This window comes from Ursus americanus, chromosome 2 (assembly GCF_024610735.1).
Source record: "Ursus americanus isolate L20-20 chromosome 2, mUrsAme1.1.p, whole genome shotgun sequence".
Classification (NCBI taxonomy): domain Eukaryota; kingdom Metazoa; phylum Chordata; class Mammalia; order Carnivora; family Ursidae; genus Ursus; species Ursus americanus.
Window position 1 is genome coordinate 94,136,712 of NC_142128.1, and position 14,109 is coordinate 94,150,820.

General features: G+C 46.4%; 1 long non-coding RNA gene across 1 annotated transcript; it reads left to right on the plus strand.

Annotated features, from left to right (window-relative positions):
- Window positions 1-273: 273 nt before the first annotated feature.
- Window positions 274-11,448, plus strand: LOC148110684 (uncharacterized). The gene is made up of 3 exons (XR_015726514.1): window positions 274-901; window positions 9,348-9,478; window positions 10,733-11,448. It is a non-coding gene; the product is annotated as an uncharacterized LOC148110684 (long non-coding RNA).
- The last annotated feature ends 2,661 nt before the right edge of the window (window positions 11,449-14,109 follow it).

Consider the following 14,109-nt stretch of genomic DNA (forward strand, 5'->3'; position numbering starts at 1 on the left):
GCCCAGACAGGTCACCGCCAGCCCAGCCAGGGTCAGCCGTGAGGTCTAGTCCTCTGGAGGTATCTCTGCGGATTTTTTCCCCCAAATCTCAACCCTGAGTCAGGACAGGCATGGGCCATCCTGTGAGGGCCAGGGAGAAGAGTCCCCAGTCCCAGCCACGGTCCCTGGCCAGGGGAAGCGCCTCCACGGAATTGTTTCCAATTTCCAATTCAGAGATGACCAGCAAATGGGTGAACCCGCCCACCCCACCCCCACCCCCGCACGAGTCCCGGTCCTATCTGCCTTGTACTACTCCCCTCGATTCGATCAGAAGACCGCGAGAGCTCAGGGCTGGCGGTGATGGGGTAGGGCTGGGGGCCGGTAGCTGGGCCACAGTCCCAGGAGGTTCTGCGGATCCGTGTCTAGGTCCTGCCACCCCCGACGCAGTAATTTTCTCCCCTGAAATTGGCGTGTTTGGCTGCCAGATAGATGCTGACACGCTCACCTTTGGCGATTGCCTCCAGAGAAATTTGGGCCTCTGGGAACCTACAGGGCTCTGAGCTTGACCGCAGTGCCAAGTTCGACTCTGCCCTTACCTGCTTGAGCCGCCTGTCCAGGCCTGTGTGCTGGCTCTTGTCCATCTCCGGTCTCCCGCACCCCAGGAAAGGGGAGGAGGGGGGCAGTGGTGGCAGGAGTCACGCCCCTGGCACCGGTGGCAGTCACGACAACCCCACCCTGCAAGACTCCCTGCCGTGTGACGGGTGTCCTCCTCCCTGGGCTGTCCACTGTTGAAGCAGGCCCCTCGGGTTGCTGTCCTCGCTGGTCTCCCCCTCAGGGCGTCTTGTGTATGCACGGGTTGATGTAGTGACCTTGCTCTCCTGGGCTGGGCCGAAGCCACGTCAGGCATGGACAGACATTTATGGTGAGTGGGACCGTGGGACCCTTCTTCTCGCTCTGCCCTGGGCCCCTCACCTCTCCTCCCTGCCCACTGGCCCGACCTTGCCCTCCCCCGCGCTGCCTCATGGCATCAGCAGGATGGGTCCCCTGACATAGCGGACACTCTTGTGTGCCTTTTGGCTTGGGTTGTGTGTAGCCCTCCCCATGGCGGGAGGGCAGTTGCTCCACTACACTGCTCGTGGCCTGGCCGTGTGAGCCTGGCCCTCCGTGGTACCCCTGGAGGGCTCCCGGTTGTCTCTCAGGTGCCTGAGGCTGAGTCATGGCGTCGTTTCCCATCCCCGGTGACCCCTCTAGGGCCACCACTGTCGGTGGCATGTCCAGCCAGTGGAGGTGGAGCTGGTAAGGGAGGCATGCCCACCCCCTCTCGGCGGGGAGGGGGAGGGGTGCCTCATCCTCCCGCTGCATGCTGGGGGACTGACTTGGCGGGGAGCATGCTGTGTGTTACCTTAGCGCACTTGTGCACGGGCGTGGGAACTATCATGGCTGACCAAGCGCGGTGACATGGCGCTTGGCCACCTGAGGGCTCCTGTTTTGTGAACAGATTGTGTGAGCCTTGGTGCCCCTGTGCTTGCTGGAAGCACAAGCCCTTCCAGGCACCACCAGCATTTTGCTCTCGTAGGATTTTGATGCACACAGTGAAGCAAACGGGCAAGGCTGTGGCATCACAGGCCTGGTGGCCCCGACAGTGACTGCTCAGGATGCCCATGCTTGCCCATGCTGCAGACCTCCCAAGCCCTGGTGTCTTTGAAGGCATTTTTACAAGGCTGACAGGCATACAAATGGGTGGGGATGATGTGCCCTCAAGGAGAAAGCCTTCTCTAGCAATCCCAGAGGGTGCCTTGGGGTACCGGAACCCCGAGCTGCTCTCCTCCTCCCCGGGTAGTGACCGTCAATGTGACTGCCCTTGTGTACGGGCAGAGCCCCTCTCCTTCATGTAGGGGTCTGCCAGCCCTGCAGTGGGGCCAAACACCCCTCTTTGCCTACCGTGGCCCACACCACCCCGCTCTGAGACAGGGGAGGGTCCTCCCGGGCCAGCAGGGCCTGGCTGGCATCAGGTGTGGGGCCCTACATGGGAGTGCGTGCCAGGGCTGCCCGCATCATGTGCCACTGGTGGGGGGCTGTCCCACTGGCACCTTGAGCAGCTCTCTCTACCCGCTCTTGCCCCGGCTGCAGCTGGCAGTGACACGGACACAGGTCAGGCCACCTCGAGTGCAAGCATTTCCCCTGGGTGTTAACTCCAGAACGGACCAGACAGACAGAGGTTCAGACAGCCTTCACTGAGGGTCACATGGTGGGTGGGGTTTGTTCTGTAGGGATAGATGTTTCTATGATTTGTCCCCCATAACCGACCACCTGGACCTGCACATACACAGGCAGGCTAAGGAATGTTGTTTGTGAGACTCTCGCTGTGTGAATAACCTTGAGAGCCCGACTGTTTGAAATCTATTATCTGGCCTCCAGGTCAGAACTGGCCCTTCTGTTCTGGATGCCAAGAGCTACAAATCTTGTCTCACATCCCCTCCTGCTCCAGGCTGGGCTGGCTCGCCGGAATGGAATCAGGGAGAGGAGGCAGACACACAGCCCAGACTCCTCGAAAATATAAAAATTTCTGTGATAACACAGAAATGTAGCTTGCTCCGAAGTGTACATAGGTGAATAAATGTCTAATTTCTTTTTTTTTAAAGATTTTATTTATTTATTTAAGAGAGAGAGAGAGCACACACGCACAAGCAGGGGGAAAGGCAGAGGGAGAAGGAGAAGCAGGGTCCCCGTTGAGCAGGAAGCCTGATGCAGGACTCGATCCCAGGACCCTGGGATCAGGACCTGAGTTGAAGGCAGACGCTTAACTGTCTGAGCCAGCCAGGCGCCCCTTGCACAAATGTTTAACTTCAAACCCTGTCATTTGCCCTATAAATATGGCCCTTATGGGGATGGTCAGTTGCAAGTCTCACCTGAGGGGAGGATGCTCCCCCCCGGCCTCTCAATCAGGACCCCAGCCTGGCTGTTCCCCAGGGCTTCCCCAGCTGATGAGGTTGGATGTTGTAAGTACCTGATTTGATGTAATTTTGCCTTATTGTCATGTATTGCCTACTATTACCTTCATCTATGTGTAGATTCCTCTTCTGCTCCTATTAAGTTTCTATAATAAATAAAGTTTTCTCTCCTTTTCGAAAGCAAAACACAGCTGCTGTGAAGGACTTCGTTATATAAACTTTTGGTTTTCAAACCATGGTCACAGACCATTGATGAATTGAGATTAACATTTATTTAAATAGAATATACACATATTATTGGGGCTCCTGGGTCGTGCAGTCAGTTGATCACCCGACTCATGGTTTCAGCTCATGTCGTGATCTCAGTATGGTGAGATCAAGCCCCAAGTCAGGTTCCATGCTCAGCGGGGAGTCTGCTTGGGATTCTCTCTCCCTCTCCCCCCGCCCCTCCTGCTCATGCTCTCTCTCTCTCTCTCAAATAAATAAATAAATAAATAAATCTTTTTTAAAAAGAAAATATGCATATTATCTATACTATCTCTCCATACAAATGAATAATATAGAACTTCACTTATATCTATATTATATAATCCATTTATTATCAACGTATTATGTATATATAAATTTTAAAAAGAATAATTTCATTAAATGCAAAAAGAAGAGCTTCACCTCTGTGTATTAAACTTTTATTTCAGTTACTTATGTGCTAGGCCATAATACATGTTATATTCCCATGGAATGATCCAGCATGCTTGAAAGCCACTGTTCTTATATCACAGTAAATGGAGCAATAAAGTGTCTGTGCAAAAAAAAAAAAAATGTCTGTGCAGCCAACCAAAAAGGCAAATACAAGAACCAGCACTCTTTCTACTTCATACATACATCGTGCTGACTCCTCAAGGCTCCATGCTGACTATAATCACTCTTAGATGGGCTCATACTTTGTTGCCTTGTCTTTTCAGATTTGTGTTCAGGCAGCAATTTTTCAAAGATTTTCTTCCATGTCTTATAACTGTTTACAAGCCTGGGAATTCTGTGGCAGCTTCCCTGATATGTATAGTTCTGCCATCAGTTAAAAAGTCCCATCTTTCAAATCTTTATTCTGTCAGCTCAACTTAGAGCAACGCTCTTCGACAGTAACGTGGGGGTCCAGTTGCCCCTGCCTGTTCTGTCACTCCCAGCCTAACAGAGCAACGTCAGGATGAGCCTGTAGACGTGAGTGAATTTCATTCTGTGCTTTCCAAAAAGCATATGGTCTATTATAACTGTATTCGAATATAAAGAGTTTATATTCTTTTATTGTAATGCATGAGGAATGATGCTAACCTCTCAGAGTAAATCTGGAATACTCTGTAACAACTGCTTTCCATTATTTCTTTTCTAGATAAGCTTTGTAAGGTTTTGAAATTGAGAAAATGGTATTTGAACTTATAAAGTTCAAATTGTCATTAAAAAATGGTCCTCAGAAAACTAGAAATTATAAGGGTGAAAGAAAATGACTGTATATGAAAAATAGGTAAAAGACATATAGAATTTTTCCAAGATTTTAGAATGGATTTATTTAAAAGTTTTAATAGCAAATACAATGGAATATTATGCAGCCATCAAAAAGGAAATCTTGCCATTTGCATCGACGTGGATGGAACCAGAGGGTATTATGCTAAGCAAAATAAGTCAGTCAGAGAAAGACAAGTATCATATGATCTCTCTGATATGTGGAATTTGAGAAACAAGGCAGAGGATCATAGGGAAAGAGAGGAAAAAATGAAACAAGAGGAAACCAGAGAGGAAGACAAACCATAAGAGACTCTTAATCATAGGAAACAAACTGAGGGTTGCTGGAGTGGAGGGGGGGTGGGGGGATGGGGTGGCTGGGTGATGGACGTTGGGGAAGGTATGTGCTATTGTGAGCGCTGTGAATTGTATAAGACTGATGAATCACAGACCTGTACCCCATTTTATTATATGTTAATAAAAACAAATTTTAATATCAAACATACACTGGTGCATAGCTAGAATTTGATTTTCTCTCTGTTAAAAAATTCTTAGATTATTGGTATGCTCTTAATAAGAAATTGTAAAAGACTTGTCTTCATCTTTCATGTAATCTATCTAGAAAATAGCAATTCTGTTTTGTCTTCATCAAGTCTTTGATTACTCAAGTAAACTGAGTCTTCTGAACATTTAGAAAGCTAGTTGTAAGCATTTGCTTACAACTATGTGACCCTTTGTATTTGCCTTTGAAATCTTTTCTTGTCACTTAGATCAAATAGATAATTAAATAGTGCTCCATAATGATCTGTGATTCTATTTGGTCAAATGTACAAACCGTTTGATATTTTTGACAAACTGCCCATAATCAAATTCTAAATAAAGTCTTTTTGGAGTGCCTGGGTGGCTCAGTTGGTTAAGTATCTGACTCTTGATCTCAGCTCAGGTCTTGATCTCAGGGTGGTGAGTTCATGCCACCAAACTCTAAATAAATAAATAAATAAATAAATAAATAAATAAATAAATAAATAAATAAATAAAGTCTTTCCACCTAAAAGTAACTTTGAGAATTTACAGAGGGTCCCTAGAATTTCTCAAAAAGATATCTTTACTCTCCTAGGAAAAGGGAGACACTATGTTAAATTATGTGGAAAACACTGTCAAATAAGTGATGCCAAGTCTTCTTTGGTTATATTTGTGTAGGTGTTTTTAAAATAAGTGTTCTAGAAATTGTATGAACCTCCTAGAATCCTGATAAATCCTGGTGTGTTATCCTGAAGTGTCATACATGACAGAACTAACCAAATTTCCTTGTCAGTTACATCATAATGAACTCTCACCAGATCTTTAACCATTGCTCTTTTTAAGTTTTTTGTCATTTGTGGACCGTTATTGTTTTAAGTATTTCATCCTCAAAGAGACTCATCAAAGAGCTTTGACAAGTACTCTAGAACAGGTTTTGATAAATTTAAGATCATAACACAACTAGGTAGGAATTTCTAAAACTCTAGTGGAAAACTGATTGCTTTAATGATTTATTTTCCAGATTGAATGGACCCCTATTTCTCTTCTCCTTTAAGCTGTTTGTAACCTACAGCAATTTGGTAAAGTGTAACTTTACAACAAAGGTTAAAGCATTTATCTTTTTCTCCCTACCTGATCCCTCCAGAATTCTGAAACTCTAATTAAATATTCTTATTTTTTATGACAATGTATGTATTTACATAAGTTGAACAGGAATCAGTTGTCTTTGTAACAGGATACCCAGTACACCTAATGCTTGCTTCTTTTTTTTTAATACTTCACTTTCTTTTTTTAATTTTAAATTTTTTAGGATTTTATTTATTTGATAGAGAGATATTTTTTAGTTTTTATTTTATGTTTATATTATTTAAATTTTTTGAGAGAGAGAGAAAAAGAGAGTGGATGAGGGGGAGGGGGAGAGGGAGAGAGAGAGAATCTTAACCAGGGTCCACACCCAGTGCAGAGCCTGACTCAGAGCTTAATCCCACAACCCTGAGATCATGACCTGAGCTGAAACCAAGTTGGAAGTCTCACCAACTGAGCCACCCAGGCACCCCAACCCCTGCTTCTTTGACCCACAATTGATAAAAGGAGACATACTTCAGTATTTAAGGCCTCATTGCTTCTATTAAAAATAACAATGCTTTAGGGGCACCTGGTGGCTCAATCGGTTAAGCATCTGCCTTGGGCTCAGGGTCCTGGGATCGGGTCCTGGGATTGAACCCTGGCATCTGGCTCCCTGCTCAAGGGGTGAGAAAATGTTCCAGTGACCCACCTCTGCTATGCTATGCCATGCCTCAAATCTCTACTCTGACTAAATGTCATGCCTACTTGTAGCAAGGGGGCACCCGTCCACCCAGCTCACTATATTTAGAAATGGGGGTTCTATTAGACCCTGTGGAATATATAAATCTTCCAGATGCCCTTGCCCCTATTCCTGAAGCCTGTAAAAAGGAGACGGGGAAATTCCCACTGATGCCCGGTATACAGATGGGTCTAGTCAAGGAAATCCATCCACAGGGACAGTAGTCACTATTCAGCCCAACACTGACACCATCTGGATGGAACCAGGAACAAATCACAGCAGCAGGTGGGCTGACTCAGCTCCAAGCTGGTCTGGCTGGTGTTTACTCATGGGTCTTGGCCATCAGCCCTTTGCACTGACAGTTGAGCTGTTTGAGAGGGATTAACACTATGGCTGTAACGATGGGAAGCCGAAGGGCAGATGACTATGAATAAACCCATATGAGGTCTGGATATGTGGAAAGACGTCTGGGGGCATCCTCAAGAGCCCGAGGCCGTCCTCGCTCTTTTCCACGTCCCAGCTCATGAGGGGCTGACACCCCATGGCATTCAGAAAGCTAATGCTCAGGTATGAGCCCCAGGTGCTGATCCTTCAGTAGATAGATACAGCAGATTGGGTGCACAGAAAAAATGGCCACTGCACTGCCCAAGTGGGATGCCATATTGTCGAGGATGCCGGCTTGCGTTTGAAGCACAACGACTTGGTTAATGCAGTAACAGCAAGTTCTAAACAGTGCCCAAGGCAACTGCCGACAGAGTCTGATACCTTGTACCAGAGGTCCTCGTTGGTGAGAGACGACAAATTGATTATACTGGCCCCCTCTCTCTGGGTGAGCATTATACATATGCTTTGGTTTGTGGGAAGACTACACATGGCCCAAGCCAAGTTTTGCCCTGTTGCCATGCAAATGACGCTGCCACCATTAGGGAATTACAGAAACCGAGTACCAGGGATGGATACCCTTGTCAAATAGATAGTGACTGGGGATCACATTTCAAGGGTCATGATACATAAGACCAAGCAGCAGACTTTGAATGGAGGTTCCATCTTCCCTATAACCTGCAAGCAGCAGGATGGTAAAAGAAAAGAAGAAATTAAAGCAGCAGACCTTGGCTGGGTGGACTAACGTACTTAATACACTTGAATGATCAACCCTAGGGCCTGTTGCCCTATGCCAGACCGGTGACCCCCACAGAGGCATACAACACTGTAAATGTATGGACGTCGTGAGAAAGCCAGTACCCCGACTCTCACCATGGGTCAATGCACTATGTTGCTGAGAATGCCAGGCCCCATCACAGCTCGGAAAGGAGTTATCTTTTGGAATTTGCAGTAGGATGTCCCAGTGGGGGGCATGATACTTCACACCCCAGGTAATGGGGAAGTACTCAATCTCCCCTGGGATCCTGTTGTCCTCCTGCAAGCTGGAAATGAATGAAATGAAATATGCACCAGTCAAAGAGGGGAGAACGTAGGGTCCTTGTCTGGTGTATCCCAACCCCAGTCCATCTCCTCACACGTGACAGTGCTGCCTGCCCTGGCCATCATGTATGGTATGAACTACTGGGTCCAGTTTCTAAAGCTGCCAACCTCTCTCTCCTCAAAGCCAGGTGGCTTCATTCTGTTTCCCATTGAGATGATCATTTGGCCACTGTCTTGTTTCTTCCATTTGCCTGGGGGATAGGATAGTGCATTTAGAAGTCCTTACTAAATTCACCCAACGAGCCTTGAATAATGGCAGCAAAGCCAGTCCTTATGGATCATTAAAATGTCTCTAATGAGAAAAGCCGTCCTCCAAAATAGGATGGCCTTGGACATTATTATTGCCCCACAAGAAGACACTTGTGCCATTATCCAAACAATCTTGTGTGGGTGTGTGTGTTCATACTTGATGAGTCTCTTAATATATTGACTTTATTAAATTACATGGGGACGAAAGTGAACGTTCTGCCCCAGCCTCGTGGACTTAATAAATTTGTGGTTTGGATCATGGTGCTCTTGGTGAAAAATCTGTCACTGATCTTGTGAATCGTTGTCTTAATCTGGGATAGCTCTTGCATGTGCCTGTATTTTGCTGTGCCATATGCCCACCGCCCATGTGGCCAAAGCAGTCACCTCCGTGGTTGTGAAACCCCTTACTGAACACACAGAGCACAGTGCAGAAGAGAGGTTCATGTGAGATTGGAAAAGTGAGTCAAGGGGTCGGGTACTGGCATAGTCCACCAAGAAGCTGTGACTGCCAGGTAACCCAGGGGCTGGACCTGGGTGATCAGAACCTCCTCAACCCCCCCCACCCCCCGCCCTATTTTTGGAATGTGGTTTTCACTTGCTTCACCCACTTTTAGAGGCTGCTCCAAGCCTTGAGATAGGGATGTGGTGCTGGGACCATGTGGGTGGTATATGTGACTGAACCCAGGGAAGGCTTCTATAGAAATGTTTAAGATTGGCAGGTGGGTAGAGAGATCTCCTCCTCTTGCTGCTGCCCAAGGTAAGCCTTGTATGTAAGATCCCTTTGCTTATGAAAACTGCTACCTACCAACCTGTGGTGACCTGCTTTTCTCTTTGGACACTCTCTGCTCTCTGTGTGTGGGGCCCAGTTTCAGATGACACCTGGGACGCTCCTGAAGAGCTTGTGAACTGACACCAACTGGTGACCCAAAAGGAAAGATTTTCAGGAATTGAAGCAGATGATAGCCAAAGAGACAGCTTTGCCAGCACCCTTGACCAGGTCTGTATGCCCTCTACTCGCTGTAGTTTCTTCAATTTTCCCCTCTTGGAAAACACTGTTACTTGCATTTCTCAGCTTTCTGCAAAAGAAGGAAACCTCTCTGACTATTGGACCTGTCACCAGAAACTCCAATCTGCTCACGATGTCAGAGACCCCTGGGTCATCCCTGTAACTAATTTTTTAGTCCCAAATTCTACTGTTGAATAGTCCCGCAAGCCTATGGATATTACCTGTCAGGTTAAGTTGTTACAACCAGCTCTTCCCATACCTTGTTTCAACCTTTCCCCAGTCATAACCCGTCCTAGCTCAACTGAACACTTCTGCCCCTGTCAATCATATAACCCCTGCTTCCCCACGATCTTTTCCTTTCCTAAATACAATCTGTTCCACTAAACCCAAGGTAAATACAAATAGGGTTACCTTCTTTGTGAGGATTTTAGAAAAGACCCCTTTAAGAAGTAATAGCCTTTTACAGAATGTCATCCCTTGGTTGTTCTGACCCGTGGTTGGCAAGGGTTCAAGAAATTCCAGCCAATGAGTCTAACGATAACTAGACCATAGCTGGAGACGTCTATGCTCCATCTAGCTCATTTTGTTTGTGGTGGACCACATTTCCCAGGGGCATATAAATGTTTAGATAGCTGTCAAGTCAGAGGTCAATGCATATTGGGACATTTAATCGTCCCTGTTAAAACCCATAACACATCAAACGGCTCCCACTGGTCCGTGCCATTAAGCCTCTACAGCTGCCTTACATGGGAACTTCCACGAGGCGCACATGACTATGAGTTTGCCTCCACAGGGAGAGCCTCCCTCCCACAGACGAAGCATGTGCCAGTGAATGCGTGATAAATAATCTCTCCCACATGTTAGGAGAGCTGGCCACAACCCAGAGACAGCCTAACAATGATCACCGGCGGGCTAAAGTAATATCAGATAATCACATGGTCCTTGATTATCCACTTACTGAACAGGAAGGTACTGTGCAACAGCAAATGCCATGTGTTGCACATGGATAAATTTCCCTAGGAAGAAAGAACCCAACTGCATAAAAATCAGAAAACAAGCATATTGGCTACAACAAATTCCACCTAACAATCCATAGTCTTTTATTCTATTTAGTTGGTTCCCTTCAAGGTTTGGGCTCCTGGTTTAAGACTATTAACTAAACTGGGGTCATTATGCTGCAACTTGTCTCATTTTGTGAAATCAGTTTTATTTTTATAACCGATTTTAAACTTTGCTGCCTGCCAGATCTCTGCAGAAGGGAGGCACCAAATAGGTGATGCTGTCTCGGTGCTTTGAGATGATCTCCAGTGCTTACAACCTTGACGAAGAATGGTAATCAGGTGGAAGATGCCTGAGAATCTCCCTCCTCCCCTTCCTTGTTATTCAAGTGTGGCCCCACAGTTTCCAGTCTGCAGGCAATCTCTTCGATGTAAAACATGACAACTGGGAGAGGACCTTCCTGGCACTGAGGCACAAAGCGACTGAATGTGAAAAAACTCTTGATCAGCAATGCTTTCAAGAAAAGCCCTCGGTCAAAGGGGGAAATGGAAAACCATGAAAGGAAACCTCATAAAAAATGGAGCCGGGAAGCCCTGAAGGAGGCGCTCGCATGCTCTTACTCTCCTCGCAGCCTGCATACCCAGTGGAGAAAAGGGAGAAATTTTTAACCCTCACAAGGGAGGACACATTTCATATGGGAATCTATCTCCTCCTTTTCTGAAAAAAGGAAGATCTCTCCCTGCCCCAGCAGCAACGCACTAGCCATCCGTTGGAACCAATGAGAAAGCTCTACAACCTCAAACTCTTCTTCTCCAAAAAATTATGTGCAAAACAACCCTCTCCAGTTTCCTCCTAAAACGTAATAAATGCTGACCTTTTGGTTGTCTTTTTAGACATGCCTGTGGTTTGCCATATTTTGCTGTCCTGAACTGCAATTCCTCTCCTATCCCTGAATAAACTGATTTTACTAGAAACATAATTGGCTATTTGGGGCGTCTGGGTGTCTCAGGAGGTTAAGCATCTGACTCTTGGTTTTGGCTCAGGTCATGGTCTGGGGGTCGTGGGATTGGACTCCGCACTCAGTGCAGAGTCTGCTTGTCCCTCTCCCTCTGCTCCCCGCCCCCCCGCTCGCTCTCTTATTTATTTAATAAATAATTTTTTCAAAAATAAATAATCGGCTATTTTTAAGGTTGACAACCCTAATAGCCCCGTCCTGTGACCCAGGCTGGCATGAAATTGCCCCGTTCCAGATCGCTGGCTCTCGTGACCCGAATAAGCAGCAAGTGCGTGCACACCCACACACCTTCAGATACTTTGGGCTGCAGGGGATATTCCGGACCCAGCCACCTGCATGGCCTCAGGGTAGAGGGAGCCTACACTTCGTTAATCTTTATGAGGCGGAAGTGTATAATGGGTGACAGACTGTCCCCATTTAGACTGGCTGCCTGGGGAGTCCTAGGCTTCTCCAGCTGTCAGGGCTCACCAGTGTCTATTATTGGAGTGTAACCTGGCCATCTCACCAGGCCCCACCCTGGAAAAACAGTCCAGATTCCTCTAGCTCTGCTTTCAGGGGGAATATATGCGTTTGTGTAGGTTATATCTTAGAATTAGGCAAATGCCAGTTACCCCGATAACTCCTTCCTGTGACCTGGCCTAGCCCCAGCATTGCCCTGTACCAGGCTCCTGGCTATCCTATCTGCACGGCGAACCCATGCACAGTCTGCACCCTGTCAGCAGGCCCTTGGATGCTGGGACCCTCCAGGCCGTGGAGCACAGGCAGGTCTGTGGCCACCTGGCAGTTTCCAGGATGGAGAGATCCCACCACTGAAAGCCCTTTCTGAGGTTCCACCTTAAACGGGCTACCATCACTACCCTTTTAGACAGGCTACCGTTGGCGGACCAGCTTCTGCAGCAATCAAGGCTCCCAGGTGTCTCTTAGTGGAGGGTACCTCGGCCACCCCACCCAGCTTTACCATGGCAAGGCAAATTCGTATTTCTCCAGCTCTGCCTTCAGTGGGAATATGCCCATTTGTGTAGAATAACCATTGGAATTAAGCAGATGTCAGGTCCTCCACCCCCAGCCCTGTCATGTGACCTGACCTTGCCTAACATTGCCCTTTCCAGGTCCGCGGCTATCCTGTCTCGTGGGACCCATGCATGACCACCCACAATCTGTCAGCAGCACTTGGCTGCCTGGGCCCTCCAGGCCTATGGAGTTTAGGTAGAATCCTAACACTTGCTAGCCCCTGGGCGAGAGGGACTTGACCCAGAGAAAAATTTCTGAGCTCTCAGGTTAAACTGGCAACTGTGATTTACTACTTGGACTGGCTGTCTGCTGGGGTCCTGGGCTCCTGGAGGCATCAAGGCTCCCAGGAATCTCATATTGGAGGGTAACACAGTAATTCCACTTGACCCCGCTCTGGCAAGGCAGTCCAGAGTCCTTTAGCTTCACCGGAAGTAGACGTCCTGCATCCTGATGGTTGTGATTCCTCAGGCACCTGTGAAATGAACATCGACACTTGAAAGAGGAACCATGACATTGGGTCACCACACTTTTGTGTGCCCCAATATCAAAAGAGAGACTGGAGCCTACAGATTGCAGAAAGCCCCCTATGATAGAAGGAAAACATGTTCCTAAGGATTATTTGGTGGAATGGAACCAAAATATCTTTATTACTGCTAGAACCTTGGCTAAGTCTATGGTACAGGGACCTGGCCTTTTGCCTCCTCAGCCAGCAATGTATAATATGGGAAACTGGACCAGGACAGTATGCTCTAAGCCAAACCTCACCCTGACCTATTGGAGTCAAGGGAAACATAAGGAACACGAGGTGAAGGAATGTGTAAGTACAGAACAGGGAGTGAATGTGATACTAGAAGGAAAAGATGGTATTCCAGGTCGAGAGAAGATAAAGGAACTATTAAGCTGGTAGGAGAAACAGTTCACGTTGAACCTCTTAAAACTAATAAATCTAATAAAAGAAATCTAATAAAAACTAAAAAACCTTAAAACTAAATAAACTAAATCATACATTAGAAATCCTAAGACAAGAAACATTTGGAAAATGAGACAAAGTTGAAATAACTTGCAGGAGTTGGAAAGAATAAAAACCAGCATTCCCTAAAATAAGGACAGCCGTGAATTCTGCAGTTAGGGCAGTTTACCAGGGGCCTGACAGTGCTATGCAGGCCTGTACCCTCGTTCTTTATGACAATAATCTTTCCTTGGAAATGTAATCCATAAGGAAGTTAAACTGAGTGATTTAAGAAGGCTAACTGGATATGGTACCTTGGTAAGAGTTCTTTGTAATGCTTCGATTGATAATATTAGGAATGTGATTGCTTAAACAAACTGGCATCTAAATTATAGTATAATAGAATGTACATCAAAGGAATAATTCTACCAAAATATGACTGTTGTGATTAAGATCGCAAGTGACGTAGAGTCTCGGGATAGAGTGATATATTTGTGAAAGTCGATTTATTGAGGGAATTAAGTTCTTAATGTTAATTAGGGTACAAGTGAAATCATAGGGTGAATGGTTGTGCATCGAACTGATGATTTCAGGACTTCTTGTTTAAGACAAAGACAAAAGAAGTTGTATTTAAAAGTAAAGTTGTTG